The sequence below is a fragment of the Podarcis cretensis genome (genome assembly GCF_951804945.1).
Source record: "Podarcis cretensis genome assembly, chromosome: 2".
NCBI lineage: Eukaryota > Metazoa > Chordata > Lepidosauria > Squamata > Lacertidae > Podarcis > Podarcis cretensis.
This window is the reverse complement of record NC_137171.1, coordinates 41,883,519-41,905,079: the sequence shown is the minus strand read 5'-3', so window position 1 is coordinate 41,905,079 and position 21,561 is coordinate 41,883,519. Positions and strand designations below refer to the sequence as shown.

At 43.3% G+C, this 21,561-nt stretch overlaps 1 long non-coding RNA gene across 1 annotated transcript in view; it reads left to right on the top strand.

Annotated features, from left to right (window-relative positions):
* LOC307210430 overlaps positions 1 to 21,561 on the top strand; it is a 344,426-nt gene that overhangs the window by 89,797 nt on the left and 233,068 nt on the right. The window lies entirely within an intron of this gene.

Below are 21,561 nucleotides of genomic sequence, written 5' to 3'. Positions count from 1 at the left end.
AAGAAATTTGGGGAATACACTGTTCCCTGGCAGTCCTAACCAACCTAGCAATTATCTGGCTAGAAAACTGAATGAGCAAGAGGAAGAAAGGAATGGATGTGCCAAATGCATCAATTACAGGTGACTGTCCTTGACTGTCTTTGTAAAGCAACAATAGGTTGTGAGCAGACCAACTGGTTTTTCAATTTCTAGCCCTAAAATGTGGTTGGCATTCTGACATGGGGTGTGTGTGAGTGAGTGTGTTTCTTGGAGACACAACTGGCTATTAACAAAATCATACACCTCTTTCTGATAATGCACTGAAACTGCAATGGGACTCATGGAAATACTGAGGAAGATTAAGCACCTATCCAAAGGGTTTTGGCTCCAGAACTGAAGATGAATCCAAACACTAATGACAAGGACCCAGGTCAGTTGTCTCAAAGGGCATATCCATATGGAAAGTTTGAAGTTCATTGTATTGAATAGTATAAGGGTATAATAGTATTAGCACCCAGCAGTTTTGACAACAAGCATCCATGGGAGCTGTCCAGGGTACTGAAAGATGTGTCTTTTATTACTCTTCAGTCCAATTCCATTCTTGAACTTCTGAGTCTCTTTCTCTCTGGTCCTTATTCTAACTACCTGTTCAGACTTACTTCCTTCGGACTTCACCATGGGCTCATCCTCATTTGAATAGGACAATAGGCCCATTGATGCCCAAACAACTTGCCCAAGTGGTTTGCATTGCATTGCACATAAGAAATCACTAAATAACTAAGCAGGCAGGGGCCAACAAACAAAGGAATAAGGAAGAATATTGTCTGCTTTAAAAATCAGCGGGGAAGGTTGCTTTCAAAGAACTAGAACTGACTGCTTTTCAAATTACATTTTTGGACATTTCCCTGACTTTAGAACCATTTTTCTAGACTTTTGTTCCCTGCCCAAAAGTAGCCTGGGATACTGGCTCGGATACACTGTCAATTCTAACTACCAAATCCTGGACAAACCACAGTCCTGCTACAATGACACATTCTTTGAGAAAGAAAGATATTCCATGCAGATCTCCCAGAATGCCTGTAATTTCCCAGCCATTTATCATAAAGATCTCTAGGACATTAAATAGCTTTGTTAAAGCCTTGTACAATTGAAATGGCTAGGAGACAACTTAGTTCTCGGCACAAAAATGGACTGCCCAGATTTACCCTGTGGGGGCTTTTATAACCAGACAGCTCTCAAGGGTTTACTTTGAAATGGCAACATGTGTAAACATCCAAGTTGCATCCCTCTTACCCGAAAACGTTTTAAGCAAAAAAACTTCAAGCTTCTAATTTTCCTGGTTACCCCCCCCCCAAAAAAAAAAAGAAAGAAAGGCAGGGATTCTCAGAAGCCAGAAAACAACAGATGCCCACTTAAAAAAACAACAACACACACACTTAATGACCTTGGGGTGTCTGAATCTATTTGTCAACACATAATACACTTAATCACAGGCAAGCCAGAACAAGCGGGGGGGGGGGGAGAGGATGCACAGGCCTATGCTTTTGAGGGGGCCTACTCTGAGTCTCCCGGTAGAGTTTATTGAAATGGGACTACATTTCCCATCTGACCTGGGCCTACTACCAAAATGGAGCCTACATTTTCCATTTAGCCTGGGCCTACTACCAGCTTCGCATGGCCCTGATCACAGGTATCCAAAAACCCCAAGCTCTACCTATCCACTTTTGTCTCTCTGCTTTTTCATCAGTTTGGAAAACAGGAATCATGGAAAGTTACTTCAGAAAGCTCATTTGGGATGGCAATTAGCTGCTCGTTTCCCTTCCTTGCTGACTATGCACTTCCAAGTTGATTATTAGCCATGATATGAAGACAAGTAGCACCTTCTCAACTCCCAGTAATGTAATGCACAGTGCTCCTGGGCCAGGTGAAGTGCTGATGGAGCTGGCGTTTGACCTTAGAAAAGGAAAAGGGTAAGGGGGTGAAGAGAAAAACAGAGCATATTCCAGTGATGAAGCCTGACTGTGAGATGTATTTCTCTTTTGCTGGTAAAGAACAAGGGGATGAATTCAGCATTGTGCTAAAACATTTGTTCCATCGGTGCAAGCATTTCTGCTCACTAGGCAAAACAATATCCCTTCTCCTTCCACACACCCTGTTCTGGGGGAGTCCCATCCCTCCGAAGTGCATTGGGGGCAGCTTGTGGGGGTATACAAGGGCAGGAGTGCTCTGCTGCATCAGCAGGAGCCCTTGCCCATGCTTCGACTAGCAGAACGAGCTAGTTGAATCAAGCCCAGTAAATATACAGGTAATTGAATCCATATCCAGACTTGGAGTCCGTGGATTGCAGACTGTCAACTGAGTGATGATGTTCTAATGTCACAGAGAGATGCTCGCCTGTTGTAAGATAACCATTTTCTGGAATCCCACCACTGCGGCTGTCATGACTTTCTGGAGAGTCATGGAAATTAATTGCCTACCTCTGCCATTGTGAAATGGGAAAACAGGAGTGACCAACCTGTGCTCCAACAGAGGTCTCTGGACTACGACTCCTACCATCCCTGATCACTGGCAAGGCTGGCTGAAGCTGATGGGAGCTCAACAACTTCAGGTGGGCTACAGGTTCCCCACCCCTGCTGTAAAATTATCAGTGCTTAATAAAGTGGGCTTCTAACTCTCAGAAAGATACTCCTTTTCCCACTGCTCCTTTTCCCACTGCCATCTTTAAGGCCTGCTTGTTGACACTGAGGCTTCACTGGACAAGAAAAGAAGAGCTAGATGACACATTCAAGAGGGGGGGGAGGCGAGTACAATGGCCAACCCACATGAAAATGGCATTCCAGGTGTTTATTGAACAGCCATTGGTATCTCTTTCCAGAAAAGCAAATTTGTAGATGCTATGTAACATAGACTGGATGCATGGAGCCTTTTCCCCACCGCTGGGAAATATCTATCACCTGAAACTAGACTTCTGAATGGGCACAATGTGATCATGCACTATATTCCCCAGAAAACTCATTTTGAGCTTTTCTAAAGTGTGCCTCAGCAGTGTGGTGAAGACAAGGTGAGTTCTGAGTGGAGTAGCTGCTGAAATAACTACAGAAGCTGTTCAGCATGGAGCCGGATGACAACTTGCTCAGCCTAAATGAATTCTCATCGTTCTCATCATTTGTTTGTATGAATCAGTCATGCTACTTCCCCCTTCTCCCATCAAGGTTGCTGTGTGCTTTATCTCCACATAGTTCAGACAACTATGTGCAACAATTGGAATGAGTGATTGGAGCAACAACTCCAACACAAGGAAGCTGCCAGCAACTTGCAACACAGGAGCAAAAATCTTTACAGCTTTCTTTCTCCCTCATTTATTTTGCAGGTTTTATTGCCTTCAGGGTCCCCCACACTCTGACCTTTGCTAATGAATATACTGAAGGCCTGTCCACATTTGTTAGGTGGGAGCCATGGTGTAATCAATCCTGACTCAGCAGACACACCAGTTAATGGCATTAATACCCGGTTAGCAGAAAGGGTCACCAAGTGCACAGGAATATTATTTCCTTCCATTATGGAACAATGACAAAGAGAGAAATCAGTTGTGATGGCAAGACATCATTCGGGACTTATGGGCACCTAGGCAAAATTCAGGTCTCTGGGGAGCAGAATAACTGCAAAGCCAGGACAAATCCTGAACAAACTTTGACCATTGCCTCATTGGTCATGGTGCCTGCCATCCAGCATCATTGTCTAACAAGGCAACATATTCCATCCTCAGATCATATGTTAATATGTGTTACGTTATTGGCACAGAGCGTTCAGAAGGAGCAACATAGAGACGGTATAAGAAAACAACTCTACAATGGAAGTATTAACCAAAAATCAAGGGAGCGTTTAAAGACTGCCGAGATGGGTTGGTGGGGAAGTTATATCCCAACACCATGCTTCAGACAACATGTATTTATTTCTCAGACACTATCTGACTTTTAGAAGGCATCTGAAGGCAACCCTGTTTAGGGAAGTTTTTAATGTTTGAAGTTTTATCGTGTTGTTAACATTCTGTTGGGAGCCACCCAGAGTGGCTGGGGAAACCCACCCAGATGGGCAGGGTATAAATAATAATTATTTTGTGTGTGTGTGAACAAGTGCTCTTAAAATTAGCCTTTGGTGGGCAATTTAGTCATGAATATATTCATGAACCCTTGCCCCATCCTGGGTGAAATGCTTTCACCCCTCCTCTGAACACTAAAATGGTGCCACTGACTGAAAGGGAACAAACCATCAGCTGTATAATTGTTTTTTGCAGCACTGAGCAGGGGAGATTTCTGAGTCCATTTATATTCGCAACGTTCTGTAAGGCAAGAAGGTTGGGATGAGAGATGAATGAAGATGCTAATCCTGGGAGTTTCATTTCCCAACAGAGCTCTCAGCCTGGCATTCCTCCCTCACAACATCTGCATCCGCAAAATCTGCATCTGCATTTCCTGCCACATCAGCAAATACAGCCAACACCTCTGAAGTAAGAACAAAGGTGTTTCTGTTGGTGCATCAGCTTTTCTAGTGGTCAAATACTTATTACACTGAGTTAGAGCATAATGTGCTCTTGATGGAAGCAGTTTACACCTTGGCAGCAGGCATTCATGGAGGTTTCAATGAACTACCAAGTGATTCATAGGCTTGAGTCTTCCCAGAGACTTAAGAGAATCTTCAGGAAGATAAACACTCCTATCTAACAAGTGCCATTCATATTTAAAACAAAAGGAGGATAAAGATAAAATAGATCCCAGGCTCAAAATGCCCGCCCATATTTTCATATGCTGTCAAGGCTTTCAACTAGCAAGCGGGGGGGGGGGGGGATGACAGGAGGGAAGGGCACTCTGTGTGGGGGTTGAATTGCCTCTATAGCAGGAACAGAGTGCTTTTTTGAGCCTGAGGGCCAAATTCCCTTCGGAGCAACCTTCTGAGAGCCACTTACTGGTGGTGGGTGGAGCCAGAGGCCAAAGTGGGTGGGGCAACAAATGTAAATTTAGTCTTTTTACAGTAGGCTAGTTTCTACACACACTCATATGCCCCTATCCAGGTTCCATGCAGATGAGCAAGAGGCAGTATCAGAGTTCAAGCACACATTCTGGTCACACTTGTGGTGTAAAACAGATCCAGTGAGGGGCTTGTAGGGCTGCCATATTTTAAAAAGTGAAAATCCAGGCACAAATGTCATTGAGCCAAAATCTTCCAACATTGATATGGGTTGCCATACGTCCAGATTTTCCTGGACATTTAAGCGATTCCCGCCTAGATACTGTTTCCAATGGCCAAATCCCAGCAATGTCTGGGAAATTCTGGACGTATGGCAACCCTTGGGGTTTGCCGAGGCTGAGTTCTGAGTAAGGCTGCACATCCGGTCCAGACAAATCCTGGATCCCAAACCACATTGGGCCAATGTGGTGTAGTGGCTAAATTGTTGGACCGGGAGAACAGAGTTTCAATCCCCACTCGGCCATGAAGCTCATTGAGTGACCTTGGGCTGGTCACTGTCTCTTAGCCTAACCTACCTAATGCAGACTTCAAGTAAGACACACCTGAAGGTGAATGCAACTCAGGAACCAGAGAGATCCTAAAGGCCTGTGGACAACTTCCAGGCTTCTGTTCTAAGTTCAAGGCTCTGAAGATTTCTGTATGTGCTTGAGCCTCTGACTTCTCTTTTTTCTATTTTAAAACTAACCATTCTTCTTTCACTAAACCCATTGAACTTCTGCAATTGGCTGGGCTCATCTCACCCTTGCAGCTGGGAAGCAGGATGCAAAAGCTGGAAGCCAAGATGTTCTGGAGTTTTGCAGCTGTTCACAGACAGAGAAGCAAGTGGCAGCATCTCTTCAGGCAGCAATGCTTAATCATGCTACTCAGAACCTGTAGGTGGGATCGTAATCACCCTCTAAATTCAGTTTTGCAAGGGAATGATTAGACGAGCCTTGCAAGGCGCTGTGGTCTGGGAAAATGTAGAATACATTTTCTGCCATTCTAGCTTTATGCACTGTGTTCTCCGGCATCCCACAGATTCACCTATATCATATCTGCTACATCCTGTGATGAAGTGAGCCTGGGAGATGGGGAAGCCAGCCTGGGTTCCATTGAAGAGAACTTGTTCCCTCCATTCTTCTGCCTGCTCCTTTCTTTCTTTTTTTAAACAAGCATTTAGAAGAGAGCAGCTGGGCTTCTAAAAGTTTGTTGTGATGATGGATAAATAATCTAAAGATTGGCTGAAGCAAGCAAACAAACAAGCAAGCAGATGAAACCCTGAGGTCTTCTGGCTGGGGCCAAGAGCAAGGAGGAAAGTGATAGCAATTTCATCACAGTAGAGAAAAGCAGGTGCTTTTCAGGGGGTGGGGACATAATTCTAAAGCATCTCAGAAAACAGAGTCAAGAAGATGCAAGAATGTATAAGTGATCATACAAGGTGTTGGCCCACATATGCCTAAGTATATAACTCAAGCATTCTACCCAACCACAAAATAAGGGAACTGGAGATTATTACTATGGAACTATTAGATACTGGAGTGAAGCATTCTGGGTTGTCCCAGGAACTGGAGGTGGTGATGGAGAGGATATTGAATCGCTTGCAATCAAGCAGAGAGATGACAGGCAAGTGAAGGAAAGAAATAAAACACGTATAGCAACTTTGCATCTGGCAAGACATCTGTCAATTCCCCTGCAACCTGCAGGAACTACTTGAGACTTGAATCATTGTGCTAAATTGATAGGTTTTGCACTGCCTAAATTCAACGGAACACATCGTTTGGCATGCAGGGGCTTGGACTTGCCCTCCTCTGACACGGCAAACTGGATTTCAGAGGAAACATTGGAACATGCAATAACACCAACTATGTAGTAGGGAGCAGTGGCTCAGCTTTCTTCACACCTCACCTTCACACATTTAACATGGTTCCTGATAAAACTACAAAGGTAGGAATTGTGGGGAGCAGTGCACATGAGTATGCTGGGTGCAGGAGCAGTGCACAGTGCCCTGCTCCCTCTACCCAATTTGTGCTCTCAAGCGCTCCTGAATAGGGCTGTAGTCAAATGACACTGTGGTTTGATGTTGGCAGGAAGAGCCTTCCTCTAAGATACCTGCTGTTGAGCTGCCCTGCAGTGATATGAACTGGCTAAGGAGGCAGGAGGCTAGTTCTGGAACATCCTTGGTTATATGGCATCCCAGTTATGGTAAATAATTGTCTTTGAGTTGGACTGCCTCTTCTTCTGCTGCTGCTACATTGTGGAACACATCTGAATCTGTGTTGTGATCTATCACCTGGATGTTCTGCCAGTGTGCACAAAGGATATCCAATACACACAGAGAGATCAGCAGCAATGCTGGTGTCCAGGAACATGTAGCAATGGACTGCAAACTACCCTCTACAGACCCAGCTTTTATTTGACCAGGCTGTGGATTTATGCTCCCTGCTGTTCTATTTCATTGGCATTTGGAGTTTATAAAACAGGCAAACAGACGGAGGAATCAAGCAGTTCACTCAAAAGATTCCATCCAATGAGCCCAATATCAATCTCACGCAGAAAGAGGGAGAATGCAAATTGTCTCCTGGAAGACATCCAGTACTCATTCTGCAGGCACATCTCCCCTGCGCATCTGTTGCTAACACTTAGATGTGATGAGATCAGTATGTGGATGCAATGAGTGGCCATGCAAATGTAGGAGTACATTTTGGATAATCTTAGTGACTCCCAATTATTTTCTCCTATTCCAGAACTCCAGTGCTATCCTATATCTCTTTGCTATACACAGAGTCAGGAGAACCAAAGTATACCTTCAGTGTAACCTAGCAGAGGCTGAGGCAGAACTATGACATATGATAAACAGCAAAGATTTCAGATGCTAAGCAGAAGGAAGTTACACCCAACCAACAGTTTTGTCCATAGAGCTAGATACCAGTGGTATATTTGGACTGCAAGGAATAATGGGGACTAGACAGTCCAAGAAAGAGGTAGGAAACCGTCCCCATGGCAGGATTAAGGTGAGTAACACATAAGGAAAAAAGCCTGTTCTTTTATCTGTCCTCAGTCTTTCAACATTCAGCTTCATTGGTTGCCACGAGTTTGATTGTCAGGAGAGAGGGAGAAAAACTTTTCTCTACCCATTTTCTCTATGCCGTGCATGATTTTATAATCATACATTATGTCGTCTCTTACATACCTTTTCTCCAAACTAAGAAGTCCCAAATGTTGTAGCCTTGCCTCATAGGGGAGTTGCTCCAGCACCTTGACCACTTGGGTTGCCATTTTCTGAACGTTTTTGAACTCTACAACATCCCTTTTGAGTGGAGGTGACTAGAAAGATACACAGTATTCCAAATGTGCTCATACCATAGATTTGCATTACGGTATTGGCAGCTTTATTTTCAGTTGCGTTCTTAATGATCCCTAGCATGGGATTTGCTTTTATTTCAACAAACTACACCTTCCGGGATTCTTTGAGGAAAGGAATGAGCTTTAAATGTGCATTTGAATACGTTTTAAATTCATGGTGTGGATCTTCCCATTGTGGCGGGACATCATTTCTGACTCAAGTTCCATGTTTCTCAATGACTTTCTCAGCTGACGGGAGCCATTTGGGACTGATGCAAGATGGATGCCGCACCTCTACCTAGTTGAATGGCTTGACCATTTTCTTGCAAATGAGCCCAGCTCTTTGGAAAGGGAACCCTCAGGTGGCAGCAGGCTGCCCTTGTACTCAATCAGCTCTGCATTATACAACATGGAGTGCAATTACTGAGCCTGCTCTTAAACTTCATTTAGGGGCCAGGGGAGCAATTTTTTGATTTATGAAATAATATCTTTCTCCTTTTGTGCAGTAAATATTTGGCGAGCATTCGGGTAGATGCTCATTCATATCTTGCTGCAGGGCATGTTCTGTAATAACATCACTCAGTTTGCAATATAGACAACAGCTGGGAAGAAGTACAGGGAATTCAAGGATCGTCGAAAGTTCCCGTACTGCACTTTGAAGGAGGCAAAACAAGCAGAACAATTCATGTTTGGAATAATGAGGAAATTACAGGAAACTATGACCCCAGCTGATCAAGCATGTCTACCCCAGCCCACACTCCCAGTGGCTGAACTTGCTTCATATCCTCTTAGGGCTGAACTTTTCCTTGACCATTTTAACCAACGCCACTTCCTCAGCTCTTGCGTTTAATTGGAAAGGACACAGACCCATGTCACAATCTGTGAATTAAGAAGCTGAGGGTGTTGTTGCACTACTGCTCATTAAAAAAAATACTTAGGGGGCACCCCACTGAAACAAAGTATGTGTAACAAATTCATATTTCAAGCGATGCATCCTATAAGCTATTTGCCAGTTTGAGGGCTTAGAACAAAGGTGAGCAACCTTTGGCTTTCCAGATGTCAGAGGATTCCAGCTCCCATCAGCCTCAGTGATTTGGAGAACAGTCATCTAACTATATTTGGATGCAGCTGCAGTGGTGGTCTATTCTGAAGATAGCCCACCCTGAAAGACAGGCTGCAAAGCTACCTGTAGCATCCTCTTGTCTAGATCTCTGTGGCTCCTGTTGTAACTGCACAGCTTTCACCATGGCTCAATATAAGCATAAAACCACCACTAGGTGGAAGATGACTTTTCATACCCTCTATTATGGGATGTGGGGCATAGAGGGTGACTTGGAATGAGTAGTCTCCAAGCTTTGGGGTGTATTATTATTATTATTATTATTATTATTATTATTATTATTATTTTGCTGCCACAAGTCTGCATTGAGCTGTGCAACATCCAAGCAAGCGAGTAATCCTAAAAGCACACTGGGGGTAATTATTTTGGCGAGAGAACTCTGTCTTTCTCTTGCTCTTCAAGCCTCCAGGTGATTCATTTCTCTATTCCACTTCATAGCATAAGGCTAGGCAGTAAGGCATTGTGGGTAAGCTAGCTATTTCAAGAATAATTGCAGAGCAGAACACTTATCCTTACAAAGGAGACATTTATTTACCAGAGGCAGAATGGGAGAAGGGTTTAGGCAAGCAGAGAAAATAAACTTCAAAACACATTGCTAGCTAAATTACTTTAGTTTATTTGCCCTTGATCTCTCAAGTGTAGGCTGCGCTTACTTTAGGGAAAGGCCAGGAAATGCTGCATTGGTCACTTCCACATCAAAATGAAATATATTTCTTGCTGGGGCAAGGGAGAAGAACCTGCTCTGTGGACCAGTCACAGAAGGACACAGCAGAATCTTCAAGGGGCAATTGCAGGATTATTGAGGACAAGGTAGAATAATATTGCACGTGGGGGGGGGGACTCCATATCTTTTACTTTGAGTGTTACTGGTGCATCTTATTTGCCATATTGAGCTATCACAATTTTATGTTTGCAGTCTTGATTCTTCTGTGAGCTTCATTTTTTTTGCAATAAAAATATACAAGGGGGGGGGGAGAATAAGGGTGTTGTTGAAATCTGCCCTTATGGTTCTTTCGCTGCAGAAAGAGTTGGTCATTCTGGCATGTTACAATGCCAGAAACACCTGAGCTGTGCAAACTAGGGCCCAATGGTAGAAAAAGAAGGGTAACACGAGGCAGCTCTTCTTGCATCAAAAGAGCTGGGATGCAGAAACTAAGCTTGTGAGTTCAATGGCTCCCAGAAATGCAGCAGTCTCTTTTTTATAATAATTTTTTATTAAATTTTAGCATAATAATTATCATACATACCACAAAATTTCATATCTTATACAATCTTTTTGGACTTCCATCAGCACCTCTGATGATCCACCATTCTTATCATTTCTTCTGCATTTCTTAAATTCATATTGCCTTTAGTTATCTTAATTAACAATCCTCCTCTTTGTCCATTTTTGCAATAATTCAAATAATTCACCTCACCTCACAAAACTTCTTGCAAACCTACAAACGTAATCTGACTGTCACAATTACTTTTCAAGTAGTCCGTAAATTTACACTATACCTTCTGTGAAGGTTTCGAATTCTTTCTGTCAGTTTGTCTAATTCTGCATAGTCCATCAATTTCATCCTCCATTCTTCTTTCGTCAGTAATTCTTCTTGCTTCCATTTTTGTGCCAATAATATTCTTGCTGCCGTCATTGCATATAAAAACAACTTATAATCCTTTTATTTATATCATCTCCTACAATGCCAAGTAAAAATGCAAAAATGCTGCAGTCTCAAGAACACCAGCTTCAGCTAGAGAGCCAAGGTGCATTTTGTCCCCTGGCCTGACTTCTACAATCCAGTACTAGATTCATGAATTGGAAATCAAGTAGATCTGTTTTGTTGGGGCTCCCGACAACTGGAGCCCCACATAATGTGTATGCAGGCACCTGAAACAGATGCGATTCCGTCAGATGCACACGTGCATATTCGTCTCTGTTCTCCCTTGGTTTTGCCAAGGAACGGTTCTAGCATCATTAGCAGGGCTGAAGTCATCATTTTTAAAAACAGAGTCCTTTTTGTGCTTTCTCAGGATGAGAGAAATGCATTTAAAGGTAATTGGATCCAGTTACTTCCTAAACAGCTAAATATTTACATGGAGGCGGCCTATTAATCACAGCCCCATATGGCAGGAACGCTTGCGCAGACACTTTGGGCGAGGGCTTTGCGCCAGACTGCTTGTCTCATGGACGTCTCCCTGACAGCTCCACTTCCATCACAATCAGCTGCGACACCATAATTACAGATTCGGGAGGTTTGCCGCCTTGGAATGATTGATTGTTTGATACACACAATTTAGGAGATAGATGTTCTTATGTAAATTAACTATTTAGCGAGGGACATAGCTACACGGCAAAGAAAACCAGGAAGAAGCAGTTATGCCTTGCTAGGCCGACATGTCACTGTAGAGATTTGGGTTTCTTGATAGGACGCTGAAGTGAAGACTGTCTCCAGTCTCTTCATGATGGCCGTGAGGGGTTTCTTAACTTAGCTTTGTGTAGAAATATTGATGATCTGTCTTTGCCATCCAGATTCCAAGAACTCCGGAATAGGACTGATTCTTAGGGTGAATCCATACAAAAGCTTTCTGAGAGAGATAGTGGTGTTATAATATCTTAAATGGTATCCACACTCATCCAACTATTGTTTCTGTTTACAGGTTTTCATAGTGTTTCAATAATGCATAAAATTTTATTTTACCAGAGAAGTAAAAAGAAGCAAAAGAAACTCATGTGCACCCCACAGGAAACAGTGTCTCTGTTTTATCAAGTTGGCATGGGAATTGACTGCTTTCAGTCTTGTTAAACATAACACAAACACCAAGCAAACAAGAAGTCCAAATCTTTAGTGGTCACTTATGTTCTTAATATGAACTGTGGTCTTCTTACCCATTTCCCAGTCAAAGGAACGCACAAGGCAGATAGTCAAGTATTTATTGTCAAAAATAACACTTACAGTTCTGGATATCTACGCATACCAACCTAATGGCTACAAAGCTATACCCAAGTCTGCCCTCTCTGGAGTGGTTGCAGCAACAGGGGACCACTCTCCCTCCACCAGTTTATGTACCTTTCCCCAACAGGCTGGGGAATAAAAGCCTTTTCGGAGCCCTGGTTGCTGCTTCAGTTCCATTGCTTGTTTGCTTTCTCGATTGGTTTCTCCCTGGAAACTGCGAAGTTGTCACACAGTCAATGAGATTTAGCTACACAATTATGTCACTGAGGACAAATGAAGCTTATTCAAGATAATTCAGACTAAGGGCAATTCCCTAACTCTGTATAAGTTTGTTTGCCCTTGGCGACATTATCAGATTATTAAATCTCATTGGCTATGTGTGACAACTTCACTTCTTGTGTGAAGAGAAAACATTTTTTTTCCATTTTTTTAAATAAAAAGGCAAACAATTGAGGCTTGTATGAACTTTAGCAAGTGGGTGCAAAAAGGCAAACAATTGGGAAGGATGGTGGATATTCCTCCCCCCCCCCCCAGTGCCTTTGCACTGAAATTGTTTACTGTAGAATACTCATCTCCACTGTAATTTTTTTTAAGGTGAAACCACCATTTGTGCACACAGGAGGAATGGTCAGTCTAAGAAGAAAACTACTTAGTGCAGCTGTACTGTTATTGCTGAGAGACATAAAGACCTCACACCTGTTCTGTGGATGCTGAAGAATCTCGTGAAAACTAAAACTCCCTCCTAGGACTTCCCAGGACTAATTAAAGACACAAAGTTTTAGCATCTCTTGTCAGCAAATCCATGCCACCCTCCCCCTGGTTGGAATTGTGATGAGAAGTGCAAACATGGCTGGAATTTACCTTGAGAGACACTAAAGAGGGAGGAAAAGTTAGCAGAGGCCGTTCATAGTCTCTGGATAGGGCAGTTGGGAAATATTCAAAGTGAAAATCTTGCTTTCTGTGTAGACTGTACTTTCCAAGGATCTAGATGGTAGATTCTAGTTATACTGGAGACGGGGCGGGTGGGGGTGGGTGGGTGATAGCAGAGATTGACAGACAGCAGCTATCAATGGGGGGTGAGGGAGGAATTTGCTTAGTACCTAATGCGTACTTCCCAAATCAACAAGCAAACTGAAGCACGGCTGTCCATCAAACTGTGCGGCTCTCTGAACTTTGTGATGCAGCCGTCCAACTGTGTGCAGGAAAATGGATTTATTAACAAAAACATGACATAGAAAACTACAGCGCATTAGGGAAAATTGCAAAAAAGTGTGTGTGTTAGGCAAAATTGTGTGCATTTTTTTTTTTGCAAACATCAGGAGAAATGGGCACAAAAAATGCATATGATTTTTTGTGAATGCTTCTTAAAGAAAAATTCACAAATTGGTGCATAAACTGAGAAACTGAAATTGACAGATTCATCTATCCCCCCCAGTAGATGCCAGAGGGGCTGTTAGCAGGCCCTGTTTGTTTTTGCTGAGGCTAGAGTAGCTAGACATGCAGGACTGTCTTGGGGAGTACAAGAATGTGGTGGCGCCTTGCCAAGTGCCCAAGCTCATACCATGTATGAATGCACAATAGATCTTAATGAAATAGTACGTCTTATGAGACCCCTGCCTCTGCTTGGCAGTTTCCCCTCCCATTTCTTCCTAGGGGCAGGGTCATAGTTCAGTGGTAGAGCATGTGCTTTTCATGCCGAAGGATCCCAGGTTCACTATCTGGTATTTCCAGGTAAGGTTGGGAATGTCCGCTGTCTAAAACCCTGGACAGCCAGTGTAGACAGTACTGAGCCAGATGGAACAGTGGTCCGACACTGTATTTTCTTATGTTTGGCAGTGACCTGTGTTCTTTATGGGGTGATGTCATTTAGCCAGCTGTTTTCAGATGTCCTACCCTCCAGGGAACCCTTTCCATTGCTGAGGATTCCCCCTCTCTCACACACACATCTGCTACAGAATCCCAGTGTATTGCAAAAGTTTCTGGGGGACGTTTGGGCATTCACTTGGCGGACCTGGTGCACTGGCCAAGCCTAATGGGTTTCACTGTTGTTGGGACATAAGATCAGGTCAATGGCCCATCTAGTCCAACACCCTGTTCTCACAGGGGCCGACCAAATGCCCCTGGGAAGCCCTGAATGCAACAGCACTCTTCCTACTTGTGTTTCCCTGCATGAAGTGAGAATGTGACCTATCGTGCCCTCTTCATTCCCTTCGACTGCACATTATTGGAGCTGGGCTAGAAAGCAATCTTACAGGGAAGCTTGGATACCAGTAACTGATCTTCTCATTCAGGAACATCAAGAATCCCTAGAACACAGCTTGAAAGACATTGATCTAGCCCCTTAGGTGAGGTTCATTTGCATCTACAGCCCCACTGACAGCCATGTTATGTTGTTTGGGTTCAAAGCATTACCACTCTTCACCTCCCCCAAAATCAAAAGGACTTTCTTCTCTTTTCCTTTTGCACTGCAATGGCACTGGCTGAATGGGTATTGTAATATTAACTTCCTAAATGTACCGCAGAAGGCAGAGTGAGGAGGAATTGCTGCAGTGGAGATAACCTTGCAGTGGATGGAAAAGCCTGTTTGCTTTCCGTTTTTTAATAAAAAAGGGGGGCAGGTGTGTGTGCATGTGGTGGCAAGCACACCCACATTCTCCCTTCTGAATTCAGTTCAACAGGAAACTTAGCAATGACAAATGTAATTTGAATTTAATTAGCATGGACATCTACTTCCTTTTGTGTGGGATTTCCCCTGGTGGTACCTTGCCAGTGCCAAGTGTAGATTATTATGTCTTAGCTGCAGAATCCAAATATTTGATTTAATGGCTCTGTACCTGGCTAGAGGAGCCCCATTTGCTTAATTAACTAGCCATAAGAGTCAGAAACCTTCTGTGGCATGTCAGCTACTATAGTTGGGACAGAAATTTAATTCAGATTCAGAAACAACTGGAGAAGCAGAACGAAATTCACACTTTTCTGAATTTTGCAATGCAGTTTTCCAACCAAACAATAAAATCAACATTAGGAAAAATTGTGCAGGCAAACTGATAACATATAACAATGTATTATCTTGGGGGAAATTGCAAAAATGGACACATTTTAGCACATTCTTTCCCTTTCTAGATAAGTCACATCAGTCATAACCCGTCAGGGATGATATCACAATGCTCTGTAGTGAATCAGCTTTAAATACATGATTATGTCTCTGAGATCAATTGAAGTACTTTAAGAACGACAGCAGGGCATGAGAACACAAACAAATACAGAAGCACATTTGCAAAGGGAGGCATTTTTTCATCACTCCTAAGAGCAGTTGCAAAAAAACTTTCAGCCCAGGTTAACTATCAGGTTTGTGGTTTTCTTACTCCAGGATCCTATCCCTCTATGATTATGGGAGAATCTGTGTCAAGTTCTCTAGAAAATGTAGCTTTGTATGCACACTTAGTATAGCTAGAATTGATAGCAGGAGGTGAAAGCTGTAGCCTGTGGAAATTGTTGGTTCCTTTCTCCCAGGGGAGCCTTCCAGCCCCTGAATGATCAGTCCTCATACATTTCATTTGGGAAGAGGAAATGCCTCCATTGTATTCTTGCCTGTGCTGGGAAGCATGCAGCTCTTGGCAAGCTGACTCAGCAATGTTTGGCAGAGTGGGAGCCGGTGACATATAGCAGGAGGCAGCTAATGCTTTGATTGAGGCAGTGAAGGAATCTTCAAAGCAACTTTGCTTTATTACCTACTGGCTGGATTGTAGCTCAGCTTCCACTTGAAAACAGCCCATTACGCTTTACGGTAATAAAAACGAACACTTGGATATAAAATTTATTGCCACAGAATAATGAAATGCTGGCAAGGATTTTACTCGCTCAGATGTTCTGTTGATCTTTCCCACCCACTCTTTCGCACTCTGACTACAACTTAGAATAATAACATGAAGAATATAAAAAGAGAAAGCTGGGGAAGAGTTAAGAGAGCAGCTGTCTAGGCCAAACTCTTGCAGTGGAACTGGAAGCCTATACCTAGAACATCCTTGCGTGGGGCTGCCCTTGAAGCTGGTCTGGAGGCTGCAGCTGTGACTGCTAGGCTAGTAAGCGAGGCAGTCAGACAATGCACATCTGTATGCACCCTTAGTATAGCTAGATATTCAGAGGAAGAGACATAGAGTAGAGAGGCAAGAACTGCAGCTTGTGGAAATAGTTGGTTCCTGTCTTGAAAGTGTTTACACTGACTGCCAGTGAGGTACCAGCCCAATTCAAGGTGATAGTGCTAGCATATAAAGCCCTAAATGGCTTGACACTCAAGTATTATTAATTATTATTATTATTATTATTATTATTATTATTATTATTATTTCAAATTATATGTCACTCTTTATTAAAAGATCCCAGGGTGGTGTACAATATTAAAAACACATTCCAGAATGGCAAATCAAGTTGATGGACTATGCCGAAATGGCAAAATTAACTGGGAAGCTCAGGAATCAAGAAGACAAGATTTATTTTTTTAAAGGGAAATGTTTATAATGTATATACAAAATCATTGTAAGCAGGTCAAAAACATTAGCAGGATTTTAAATACACTTGTAATAGAATGTATAGATAACCTAGGAAGACAAAAAAATTGAGAAGTATTGATATGCAGTTGAAAATAGAATCAAAGGGACCCAAGGAAGGAATGGAGGGGAGTCAGAAGATTCAGACTAATCTCGATATTTGGATTTTGAATTGTTTTATGTTGTATGTTTATATTTTTGAAAATCAATTAAAAAGATTATAAAAAACACATTACAGAACACATAATAAAAACATAATAAAAATTATACTGACATACAGCCTAATAATAAAATAGTCATCATAATAACAGGCTCCTCCCGCACACTTCCACTTTTAGATTATGTAATAGTCCAGAACAAGGCAAACCACAACTCGTCACTGACCCGAAGGCTCCTCTCTCACTGACAGGCAGGCCACTCTTCAAGTATGTATAGAGCATATTTTCCTGCAGAAGTTACAGTGCTCTGTAGCAACAATGCAGATGGGAAGCTGCTTATATTTTGATACAGTACAGATCAATATTCCCTGTGTTTCCAGTCTTTGAGGATCACATAAGCTACTATCCGATCTTTTCCAGTGCCTTTACTACTGATAAAATCTGTGGACCATGTATGCAGCTCTATGAGACTTTGACAGGAAATAGATATTCCTTCTCTCCACCCTTCCTTCCTTCCTTTCCGCTCCATTCACAAAGCATGCACCAAAGCTACGGCTATCTCTCACACACACCCTAGAAAGAAAGAAAGCTTAATCTCCATTTTCCTGTTTCTTGATGTTACAAAATAGAGGGGAGTTAGAGAAGAGCATTAACTCATGGAGACACCCTTCCCTGATTTCTCTCTCCCTTTTTTGGCATATCCTGTCAGCACAAAGGGCACCGCTGCTGTGTGTTCCTCCCCATACTTTTAATTAGTTGTTTCTAGTAAAGGATATGTCTAGTTGTAGATATAAAGGTAAAGGTAAAGGTACCCCTGCCCGTACGGGCCAGTCGTGACCTACTCTAGGGTTGCGCGCTCATCTCACTTAAGAGGCCGGGAGCCAGCGCTGTCCGCAGACACTTCCGGTTCACGTGGCCAGCATGACGAAGCTGCTCTGGCGAGCCAGCACCAGCGCAGCACACGGAAACGCCGTTTACCTTCCCACTATAAAGCGGTACCTATTTATCTACTTGCACTTAGGGGTGCTTTCGAACTGCTAGGTGGGCAGGAGCTGGGACCGAAAGATGGGAGCTCACCCCACCGTGGGGATTCGAACTGCCAACCATACGATCGGCAAGTCCTAGGCACTGGGTTTTACCCACAGCGCCACCTGCATCCCACAGTTGTAGATATAGGGTCCCCTAATTACATATACGCGAATGAGGCATTTAGGAAGCTGGAAGAGGTAGTCTCCCACTATGCCGAGATTCGAGAGCAAACAAAACCTTCCTCCCTAGCACTGAAACAAGGATGGACTCTTTCCACTCCTATCCTATTGTGAGCCTGTAGAAATGCCTCAATAGTTGGTGGCAGAAATGTGAAGGCAGAAGCCGAAGACCATGGCCAGCATTTCGAGTTCAGCTCCTGTGCAAAAGTAGCCATTTCCCTCTTCACAGGTGGAAAAGTTCCAGAGTGTGAAAGCTTCTGTAGCTGTGGAGTTCATGAGGCAGAGGACATGTGGAAGAGATAATAAGAGATAAGCATTGGGATCAGCGCCGGAGCATGCACCTGCGCTGCCCAGGGTGGGCATGCTCCCAAGGGGGGTGGGGGGTAGAGGGTGCCCTTCCAGCCATGGGATAGCTGCTCAGGTGCATGGAGTGGTGTGCACGCTCTGCAGCCGGGGGTGGAGCAAGCTGTCAAAATGAAGGGGGAAGGGAGCAATGCCATCGGCAAAGCAGCGCAGCTCCCCCCCCTTCTCCCAATGGTTTGGGATAGACTTGGGAGTCACAGGCAGGCCACAGGCCGAATGTCACCCCCTCCTCAAAGACACCCGAGGTGGGTCACCCTCACCCCTTCCTCCACCCCTGATTGGGATCTATTTCTGCTCCACCCTCTGAGGGAGCTATATTTAGTGAGTGAAAGATTTAGATTCCCCTGTACACTCTTTCTCCACACACACACACACACACACACACACACACACACACACACGAATAGGAAGATAAGGAGGAGTGGTAAGAATTTACATGTGTTTAGCACATACATTCACCCACAAAATCTAAGGGAAGCCGTGTCACCTTAGGTGCTGATGTGTTGGTGTGAGAAGGATGCTACTTCTACTCTTGGGACAAAATTCATCCCTCACGGAGCAGCATCTCACTCTGGTATAGGCTCCCCATTAACTGCTCAAGGCTCTATTAGGATATTGTGAATTGGGGCACACAGGAAAGACTATATTTGACACAACTCATCTCAAGCCTTTCATGTTCCTTACTAAATGGGGGAGATGGGAGAGCAAGTGGGCTGGCCCATTGTGCATAATTTGTTAGCTTTGTCATAAGGCTGCAGAACAATAATATTTGTTCAGGGAGTTCAAGCCATTGTTAAAATGACAGGAATCATTCATTACCTGTAGTGAATTATCCTACTATTTTCTCTCAGAATAATCCATGATACACACACATGTATTTTTCATATATTCTTAAAATGAAAATAAGCTTTGGGAGAGAGTTATATAGAGCAGAGAAGCAAGTGGGAGTACAGCTCTTTCTTTGCCTCTCCTTATGGAATCTCAAAAGTGTGGTTTCTTTGATTCACGAATATACTTTTGGAACACAACAGAAGCCATTTGGAGGCACCCTCAGTCTACATTCTGACTGAGGCAATTGTGTTTCTTATATGCATATCCAAACCAAACTGGGTTGCCATGATTGGAAATTGTGTACCATATAACTCTGGTAAAACGATTTCAGTCTCTTGCAAGAAAATTAATATTCTGGGATCCACCCAATAATTGGCTTCTCTCACTCCAGGTACTCACACCACACTTCTGCGGATACTCTCAGGCTCTGGGGTATAATATCCTTAGGGCCGGCCCTATTATTAGGTAGAGAGAAGCAGATGTTGCAGTAATTTCTCTCTTACTGAGTTCAACAATTTTGATACTTTTTGATTTAATTAAGAGGTTCATTTGGCTCAGCGGTGGGTTCCTTACAAGGGCCTGACAGTTGTTTACAGTAAGGACCTTCTGAGTTAGCTCCTCTACTTGGAGTGAGACCTGGAAATGGTCGCTCTCAAATCTTGGTATGACCTCTAGGTTCTTTGCAGGTGGGAGAATGTTCTCAGAGACAATGATATAGTTGATGGTGCTCATTCTAATTCCAGACTGGTAGGTGAACTCAGTTGGGTGGTCCTTCCTAAGGCACCATTTAGAATGTGAAGACTCAGTTTGAAGGTCATTTGTGCTAGGCAGAGACCTGCAAAGTTTGCCATTTGATCTTTTGAGTCTCACATTGTGAGAGGGCCTTCCGCCTCCTCCAATTTTTTTATTTTTTTTTTTTTGGGGGGGGGTAGCCTAACCATGTATATAGGGTGTATATAGGGTCTGGTTGTTTGGGCTTAGTCTGGCATTTAGGTCACCTCCCAGAACCACCATTGAGCGTGGGTTTTGCAGTATAAGGTCTGTACCCTTCCAATTTGCCCCATCTGGCTTTTATATCAGATTTCTGGAGCACGAGGGGCATGTTAATAAGTAGTAGAGCCTTCTCGTTAAAATGTAGCAGTGTGGCAATGGCATGTGGCTTGAGTGTGGGTAGGGGCCTTGGTGTGGAGTTGTTTTAGACATCTCTCCAGTGGAATAGGTTGGGATTGTGGTGAAGAGGTAAGATACACTAGCAAAAATAGTCCCAAATTGCTGTACCCAATCCGGATAGTATCCTCAGATCTCTAGGAAAGCGTATTTTGAGGGATTTGGGGGAGGTGACTGGGGGTGGCATGGAAAACACCTAGGTGCTTCCAGCCTTTTAATACTTCCAAACAAGAACCTGCAATTTTATAGTGCCAACTTGTTCTGCCTAGGATGATTTATTGATGCAATACGCTTTGGTGTATTTCACTAGAGAATATATTAGCCAACAGTGTGAGGTGTCAGCTTTCCTTAAAACAGAGCAGTAAACCTTTCTCTGCTCCAGGTGACACACAAACTCATTGCTTTGCAGTAAACAGAGCTCGAAAGGAATAATAATAATAATAATAATAATAATAATAATAATAATAATAACAGCCTGATTAAAATTACTCTACCCCACCCTCAAGCAGGAAAGAGACGTGTGACCATAGCACCCTTGAAACAGCATTTCAGTATTGTGTTGTGCTTGTTGCCAGCCTTCATCAGTACATTTTTTTCCTTCTTAAAAAAAATCAAATCAAAGGAGGAGTTCACAGTGCAGATCTCATAGTACGGGTGTTGGGATGCTGACACTTTAGTGAACCCAACATGCAGTCAGAACCTGGATTTCTGAGCAGGCATCTGCAAGCAAAATTTGATCATCAGTCTCTAGAGTGATAGGAGCTACAGTAAAGCTAGGCATTATGAGGGGGCACTGCTGCCACCAACCCACATCTCCCCCTATGTTTCTCCCAGTAAATATCTAATAAAAGAAACATGTGTCTTGATGCCATCATACTCAAGAGTTTTTCTACTTCCAGCAGA